Raw genomic sequence first — 8,673 nt, 5'->3', positions numbered from 1 at the left:
AGGAGTCGGCTTTTGGGACCCACTTCCTGCAGCCAGGTTCCACCTTCTATCTTTTCACCGCTCCTCAACAGTCCATTCCAATTTTGAATATACTGGTGTGTGGAACCATAGACTCAGTCAGAGCTCTCAATCCATGTCCCTTCATCATGTCATAAAATCAGCACTGTCCAAGGGGAACAGAAGGCCAGCTGTACCAGCAGGCAAATTCAGTCTGTGTTAGCGTGCAGGCAGCCTGCTACTGCGTTGCCTAGTAACCTATGATGTCATCACGCGTCGCCCGTCAGGTGTGTGGCAGATTCATCTGGCAGACGTGGGTCAGCTGCGCACAAGCTATAGAAGGACCCACCTGCCACCTTGTCTCTCTTCTCTCTTGCTCTCCTCTCTGCCCACCCCCCACCATGTCTCTCCCTCCCTCCTTCTCCCTCTCTCCCCTTTCCTCCCTCTCTCCATCTCCATCCAATAAACTCTTTCATATAATATCTGTTGTGTGCGTCATTTTTAAACACTAACAGTCTGCAGAATTCCATAGCAGAATACTGTAGAAAAATTTTAATTTAGAGCACGGCTGCTCTGGCAAGAGATCACATTCAAAGACCTTCAAGGTCTGTGGGATCCAGCTGAAATACAGACGTTGTTTTAATCCAGGAGACAGAGACAAGCAGATCTGAATTGAAGGCCAGCCTGCTCTAGAGCAAGTTTCAGGTTAAGAAAAGCTTAGGTCCAGGTGTGATGCTGCACGCTGTTAATCCCAAGCAATGAAGGTGACGTTAGTCTTTGGAAGTAAGCACTCATGTTTGAAAGTAATGTCGAATCGAACGTCAGAAAAGGTGACAAGTCAGAGAAGGAATTGACAGAATAGGATACGCCCATCTCTCACAAGAAGAGAAAGGAAAGGGGAGCTACGTACAGGGCAAGGCAGAGAGAGAGGAGGCAGTTTTACTGGGATAATAGTAGAGAGACAGGTTGCAGAGGAAGAACTCAGGTGAAGACAGAATGAACCAGAGAGAGAGAGAGAGAGAGAGGAGCCAGAAGATTAGAGCAGATTACTGAGTTAGTTTGGGGCTAAACAGAGCAATTCAATTCAAAGACCAAGGTCAAAGTCAAGACAATAATGCAAAAAGGCATACATAGGGGACAGTTAACGAACATGAATGATATTTCCAAGAAGTCTGGAGTAAGAGGCCAAACCTAAGATTTCCTGGTATAAAAAAAGAACCATAAGCCAAATAAAATAAAAATGATGATGTAAAGTTTACAGAAAACAAAGTAGCCATCTAAACACAAAAGGTACATAGCCTCCCATGACAAAAGGAGAAAGTCCCTGTGACATATAACAGTGAGGATGTAAAAAACATAAAGAAGCGTTCCTGACAGCGTGAGAAACTCAGAGAGAAACGCAGACATGTCAGAATTAGCCCAGACTGTTCACCAGCAAACACAAACGCCAGAGGAACATAGAATGAAGTAGTCCATGCTCCAAAAGTAAACAACCGTGGACTTCCATAGTTGTTATAACCTGCAAGGCTATCATTCAAAAATTGATAGAGAAGTAAAAGTATTTCAAGACAGACACAAAGTGGGGGGATTCCTGACACCAAAGCCAGCCCTCCAGAGTTCTAAGGGAGGAAGAGAAAAGGCAGTGCTCTTCATGTAAATACATGACACCCACTAGGAAAACTACACATAAGCAAACTAGCTTTGGGAAAGAAGCAGTCATGCACACCATAGCAATCCAGCAAACCCTCGAAACTAATACAGGAGAAGGAAAGGAAATAGCAATGATCTGGCAAGCCAGAAAATCACCTAACAAATATACAGGAAACAGCAAACCCCTTTCTGTAATAGCTTTAAATGTAAATGGCCTCAACTCACCACTAAAAAGATATGGAATAATAAAGTGGATCAAAAAAGAAAACTAAAACAAAAACCAAGAACTACCTGCATGCTGTCTCCAAGAATCACCTAGCTAGCAAAGATACATGAACGTAATACGCCATGCAGATAAACTTAAGGATAGATACCACCGTCATTTCAATTGATACTGAAAAGGCATCTGACAAAGTTTGACTTGCGTTCAAGATAAAAACTCTGGAGACTTTAGAACATACCTCAAAATAATAAAGGCTCTGTGTAACAAATCTATAGCCAGCATTATATTAAATGGAGACAAGGCAAGAGAACTTCCTTTAAAGCCAAGAATGAGACAAAGATGTCCACTCTCCCCCCTCTAATATGATATAGTGCTTAAAGTATTAGCCATATCAATTAGGCAAGTAAAAGGCATAAAAGAGAAAAATAGGAAAGGAAGACAACATTGAACTATTCCTACTTGCAGACTATATGATTGTTTACTTAAATGCCACTATATAATCTACTAGAAAACTCTTGGCCCTAATAAGCACTTACTGTGTTTGCAGGGTTCATGACCACACACATGCACACACACGTACACACGTCTGTATATATATTAAGGTTGGCTTGTCCTCAGCCCTGTGGAATACCTCCTGCAGAGATCTGACTCCTCCCCCTCTACCTCTGAGGACTCTCCCCAGACCCTTGCAGGACCCAGCCTTCCTTCCTCAGCCCATCCCTCTGCCAATACCCAGAGGCACTTTCTTCTTGGAGACTCGTGGAAGGCTACACTGGCCTGGGAATCCTGTAGGCAATCTTTACTCCCCTTCCTGTCCTTTATCACAAATTTCTCAGTCGAATCCCTAACCCCGTAGCAGACTGCTAGCAGAGGCCTGCAGGGGGCTGTCTGCCCTTTCTAAGTCCACTCCCTGGGAAATACACAGAACCTCCTCACAGACCCAGCTTCCCTCGTTCCCGCAGAACCTCTGGACACCCCCACGTCCAGCCCAGCCCATTCCTTTGTGTCATTCTCTAATACTTAGAGACACAAAGGGGAGGGAGGCAGTGGCCACACCTGTCAGGGACCCAGAACCACTCCTTACAAGGCAACTCACAGACACATCACTCTCTCCTAAGATCCAGAGAGGGCAGCAGAAAGCAAGGAACGGGACACCCACCCAACACAGACAAGACCATGTATCAACAGATGATTCTATTTGTAAGCATCCCAACTTCAGATTCCCAGACACCAGCATGAAAAGACAAACAGTAACAGCCAGGACACCATACCTCCACTAGAACCCATTCTTCCTACTTCAGTGGGCCCTGAGACAAGCAACAGATCCGAAGCACAAGACAAGGCCTACAAAGGACCTATTATGAATATGTTCAAGGGCCTTGAAGAGGATATGAACAAATCTATTCATGAAGTCTATAAAAATACAAACAAGGGCTGGAGAGATGGCTCAGAGGTTGAGAGCGCCGGCTACTCTTCCAAGGGTCCTGAATTCAGTTCCCAGTGACCATAAGGTGGCTCACACCGAGATCTGGTGCCCTCTTCTGGCATGCAGGGGCACACGAAGGCGGGACACTGTATACATAATAAAGAAATAAATATTTAAAAAAATTAAAACAGTAGAATGAAACGAAGAAAACACTTAAGAAGATGAAAGTAGAAAATATAATCACTAAAGAAAACCCAAACAAGCCAGGCATAGTGATGCTCGCTTTTAATCTCCGCAGAGGCAGGTGGATCTCTGAGTTCCGGGCCAGCCTGGTCTGCAAAAGTGAGTTCAGGACAGCCAAGGCTACACAGAGAGACCTTGTCTCGAAAAACAAAAAGGAAGAAAGAAAGGAAGAAGAAAGGAAGGAAGGAAAGAAGGAAGGAAGGAAGGAAGGAAGGAAGGAAGGAAGGAAGGAAGGGAAAGAAAGAAAGAAAGAAAGAAAGAAAGAAAGAAAGAAAGAAAGAAAGAAAGAAAGAAAGAGAAAGAAAGAAAGAGGCAGGGAGGGAAGGAAGGAAGGAAGGAGGGAAGGAAAGAAGGAAGGAAAGAAGCAAGGGAGCAAGAGAGCGAGAGAACAAGGAAGGAGAGAGAGAGAAGGAGCTCGTGGCGACATGGCGGGTAGATGAGAGGCTGCGGCTGCAGCAGCTTCAGGCACTGAGGAGGCGATGGCTGAAGGACCAAGAGCTGAGCCCCCGGGAGGGGAGCCCGTGCTGCCCCCGCGCAGGATGTGGCCCCGGAGCGATTCTGGAATGACTTCTTGCGGGACGGGTCCCCGTGGAAGAACATGATCTTTAAGACACACCGGTCCAGTCCCTTCCCCGTTTCCCAAGCGCTTACACCTCTGTTGTTTAATCACTATTATGTCAAGTGTCGTTCGGCTACCAAACCATACGCCGTTGTTGAAACGAAGCCCAGAGTATTCCCAGGTGATACAGTTCTGGAGACTGGAGAAGTAATTCCACCAATGAGAGATTTTCCTGATCAGCATCATTGAAGAGCACTTAAAAACTTAAAGGACTTGTGTAACAGCACAGGCGTGTTCCTAAAGTGCTATGCTTACCGATCTATTTCCTGCAAAAGTAACTAATAAAGCTCATTACTTTCCAAAAAAAAAATTAAAAAGAAAGAAAGAAAGAAAGAAAGAAAGAAAGAAAGAAAGAAAGAAAGAAAGAAAACCCGAACAGAGGGAAAACTGTAAATGAAAAATTTAGGACGTCAAATAAGAACCTCAGAGGTAAGCCTCATAGTCATGGATCATAGTAGGATTAATATAGTAAAAATGGCTATCCTGCCAAAAGCAGTCCCAACACAGTTCTTCACAGATCTTGAAAGGACAGTTTGTAGCTTCAGATGAAAACACACACACACCACACAGATACACACACCCCCCCCAACAGAATAGCTAAAACAATCCTGAATAATAAAGGAAATACTAGAGGTATCACCATTTCTGATTTCAAATTGTTCTAAGACCTATACTAAAAAAACAAAATAAAAACAAAAAACAAAACAACAACAAAACATATACCAGCATGGTTCGGGTATAAAAAAATGTATATATAGTGATGGGGCTGGAGAGATGGCTTAGAGGTTGAGAGCACTGTCTGCTCTTCCAAATGATCCTGGGTTCAAGTCCAAGCAACCACTTGATGGCTCACAACCATCTATAATGAGATCTGGTGCCCTCTTCTGGCATGCAGGTGTACATGCAGGCAGAACACTGTATACATAATAAATAATTAAATTATTCTTTTTTTTTTTTTTAATGTCATCACTGGGGGGAGGAAAGATACGATGATCAATGTAATTAAGCTGAAAACCCAGACATAAACGCACACACCTATGAACACCTATATTTGGATAAAGAAGCCAGAAACACACATTGGAAAAAAGACAGCTTCTCTAACAAATGGTCCTGGGCAAGCTAGATGGCTATGTGCAGAAGAATCTAAATAAACCCATACCCACCAGCCTGCACAAAACTCAAGGTCGAATATAAGACCAGATACACTGAATCTGACAGAAGAGAAAGTGAGGAATAGCCTTGAATTCATCGACACAGAAAAAAACTTTGTAAACAGATCACTGATGGCACAGGCACTAAAACCGACAATGAATAAACGGAACCTCGTAAAACCGAAAAGCTCCTATATGACAAAAGACACCGTCATTCAGACAAAGCGGCAGCCTACAGAATGGGAAAAAAAAAATTTTTACCAAATACACATCCAATAAAGGGCTAGTGTCCAAAATATATTTTAAAAAAACACCTCAAAAACTGGACACCAAAAACAAACAAACAAATAACCCAATTTCAAAAATGGAGTACAAATCTAAACAGAGAATTCTCCAAAGAGGAAACCCAAACAGCTGAGAAACACATAAAGAAATATTCAATATTCTTAGTCATCGGAGAAATGTGAATCAAGACTACTGAATCTTACCCCAGCCAGAAAGGCCATTTGAGGCATCGTTGTCCTCCGACCTCCACGCCTATGCTGCGGTACACACCCATACAGACACATAATAAACAAACACACGTGGGCAGTAATGACATTTCGTTGAATCACCTGCTGTTATTTTTATGGACCCATCCTTGCGTGTGAGTTGATGTTTCAGTCTTGTCGCTATCGGTGAACTCTCTCTTCTTTGCTCTGTGTGTCAGTGTTTTGATGGCGACCTGACAAAAAGCGCTCCCTCTTTGGTCTTGTGTGTTTGGTGTTCTCACTGTTTCCATATCTGGGTTGAAATCTTTCTTCCTATCTCCAGAACATTCTCTGTTATGATTCTTTAGAAAATGTTCTCACTGCCCTTAGAAAAGATTCTTCCCCTCCGTCTATGCCTGTAACTCAACTTTTGGTTGTTTCCGTGTTGACTGTATCTTGAAATTCTCTCTGGTACCTTGTTATTTTATCTTTGTTGGATTACTCCATTTTCTCCACCCCATCTTCCAGTTCAGATGTTCTGTTCTCTCTTTGGTTAGTCTGTTACTGAGACTTTCCACAGAGTTTTGACTTAACAGTGTTTTTTCTTCAGTATTCTTCAGCACTTCAGTATTTCTTCTTCGTTTTTCTTCGGTATTTCTGGGTCTTTGTTGGATTCTTTCCCACATGATACATCACCTCTAAATTTCATCAGCTGTTAGTGTCTTTGAACATGTTCATAAGAATTTTTACTAATTATATTTTATTTAAATATTAATTATATTTATTATTTAGATTTCATCTAACTCACTTTTTGTTTGTTTGTTTGTTTGTTTGTTTCTCTGTGTAGCCCTGCCTGTCCTGGAACTCACTCCAGGCTGGCTTGGAATTCAGAGATCCACCTGCCTCTGTCCCCTCGTTGCTGGGATTAAAGGCCTGTGCCACCACCGCCCAGCCTAACTCAGTCTCATTAGTTGCCATCACCGAAGGGTTAATAACTTTCACAGGAGTTATGTTGTCATGGATTTGTGTGTGTGTGTGTGTGTGTGTGTGTGTGTGTTTCTTATATTACCGCATTGGGATTTGTGCATCTAATGTTACTTCATTTTTTTTTTTTTTAATCAGCCACATTCTTTGGGTTGAAGTACTTGCAGAGTTCTAGTAGGACCCGGATGTGGCAGAGCTGAGTGCGTAGTTCAGAAAATAGTTCCTCCATTCTGGAGGGCGCCTGTGCAACCTCTCCATTATTCCACATAGGATATCAACTGGAAAAGCAGCCTCAGAGTCTGGGTGTTACAGGTATGCGAATGTCCTGTTAGCCAGGTAACAGCAGCGACCCCTTTCACTTCAGTAAGGGGTGTTCTTGGATCGTAGTAAGATTGGGCTCGGGAGGGAGGAATGTGGATGGAGATGAGGACGAGTATCAGATCAGCTATGGAGTCTGCAAACAAAAGCAAACCCACCAGGAGACCTACGAACAAGAGCAGAGATTAAACGATAGAGAATAAGAGCTGAGAATCCGTACAGCATGAGTTGCTGGCGCAGCAGCCTCCAGTTGAAAGGTGAAGAAGTTCTCAGATCCTTCTGGCTCTCGAAGTCTCTTCGTCAGCGCATCTCAACCTTCCTAGTGTAGGGTGCGACCCCTTAGTACGGTTCCTCGCATTGCGGTGACCCCAACCACAAGATTACTTTCATTGCCACTTCAGAACCGTGATTCTGCTCCTGTTAGGAGTTGTAATGTCGTTCGGGGTATCTGATATACAACCCCTGCGAACCTCTCCCCCCCCCAAAGGTTGGGAACTGCTGGTCTACACAACGCTGTTAGCTTTTCATTTGGAGCACGTTAAGCTGGAGGCCGCCTGAGAAATATTTCACTGGAGACCGTAAGTGTTTTGTCCCTGCCCTCACCACCTTTTCCGAGATGGGATGTAAAACAAAACAGCTAATTTTGCTGAAGCAGCCAGGAAGGGGACCTGCTAACTTCCTGTGACTTTCTCAGCCTTTGTCCCTCGGATGATTAACTATGCCTTCCGCCACGTCCTTATTCCACACGCTACCACACCAGGGATGTGGCACCTCTGTTCAGAAGCCCTCGTCTCTATTTCAGTTTGCCTGTTTAAATTGCGATAGAGGAATATTAAAGAGAAATGAAAAGGCTTAAGGCTTTTGAATTTTTTATTCTCCTGGGAGCATTTTCATTATTCTTTTTTTTTAATGATTGTCTTAATTATGGGCCTGTGTTTGTGTGTGTGTGTGTGTGTGTGTGTTGTGTGCACATGTATGTGTGTATGTTCATGCATGTGTTCACACACCTGTGGAGGCCAGAAGTTGACATCAGGTACCTTCTTCATCCCTCTCTACTTGATTTACTGAGCGAGGATCCCTCGGTGAATGTAGAGCTTTCCCATTTGGCTAGTCTAGATGGCCAGTTTGCTCTGAGGATTTCGCCTCTATGCCACTCCAGCTTTTATGTGGGTTCTGGCAATCAGAAGCCTGCCATCACCAATCTCAGGGCTCTGGTTTTCTCTTTTCTTTTCTTTTTTTTTTTCTTTGCTTTTTGAGACAGGGTTTCTCTGCGCAGCCTTGGCTGTCCTGGACTCACTTTGTAGATCACGCTGGCCTCGAACTCACAGCAACCCACGTGCCTCTGCCTCCTTGAGTGCTGGGATTAAAGGCGTGTGCCAGCACACCTGGCTTTCTTTCTTTCTCTTTTTAAACTCAGTTTCCTCTATGTGGTTAGGTTTTAGTCTACAATTACTATTCTAATACTATTCTTCCCCTAGAAAACTACAAATAAGCAATTAAAGTATGATTTTTTTTTTCAGGATCTGGATGATCAGTGTTTATAGTTATCATATTTGGTCCCAGATAAGCATAATTTTTTAAGGATATGAGTG

At 43.3% G+C, this 8,673-nt stretch overlaps 1 pseudogene; it reads left to right on the top strand.

Moving 5' to 3' along the window:
- Positions 1 to 1,147: 1,147 nt before the first annotated feature.
- Positions 1,148 to 4,438, top strand: LOC110548341 (NADH dehydrogenase [ubiquinone] 1 beta subcomplex subunit 6-like; annotated as a pseudogene).
- Positions 4,439 to 8,673: the final 4,235 nt, after the last annotated feature.

The sequence above is a fragment of the Meriones unguiculatus genome, chromosome 4 (genome assembly GCF_030254825.1).
Source record: "Meriones unguiculatus strain TT.TT164.6M chromosome 4, Bangor_MerUng_6.1, whole genome shotgun sequence".
Lineage (NCBI taxonomy): Eukaryota > Metazoa > Chordata > Mammalia > Rodentia > Muridae > Meriones > Meriones unguiculatus.
This window is presented reverse-complemented; position numbering and strand designations above follow the sequence as displayed.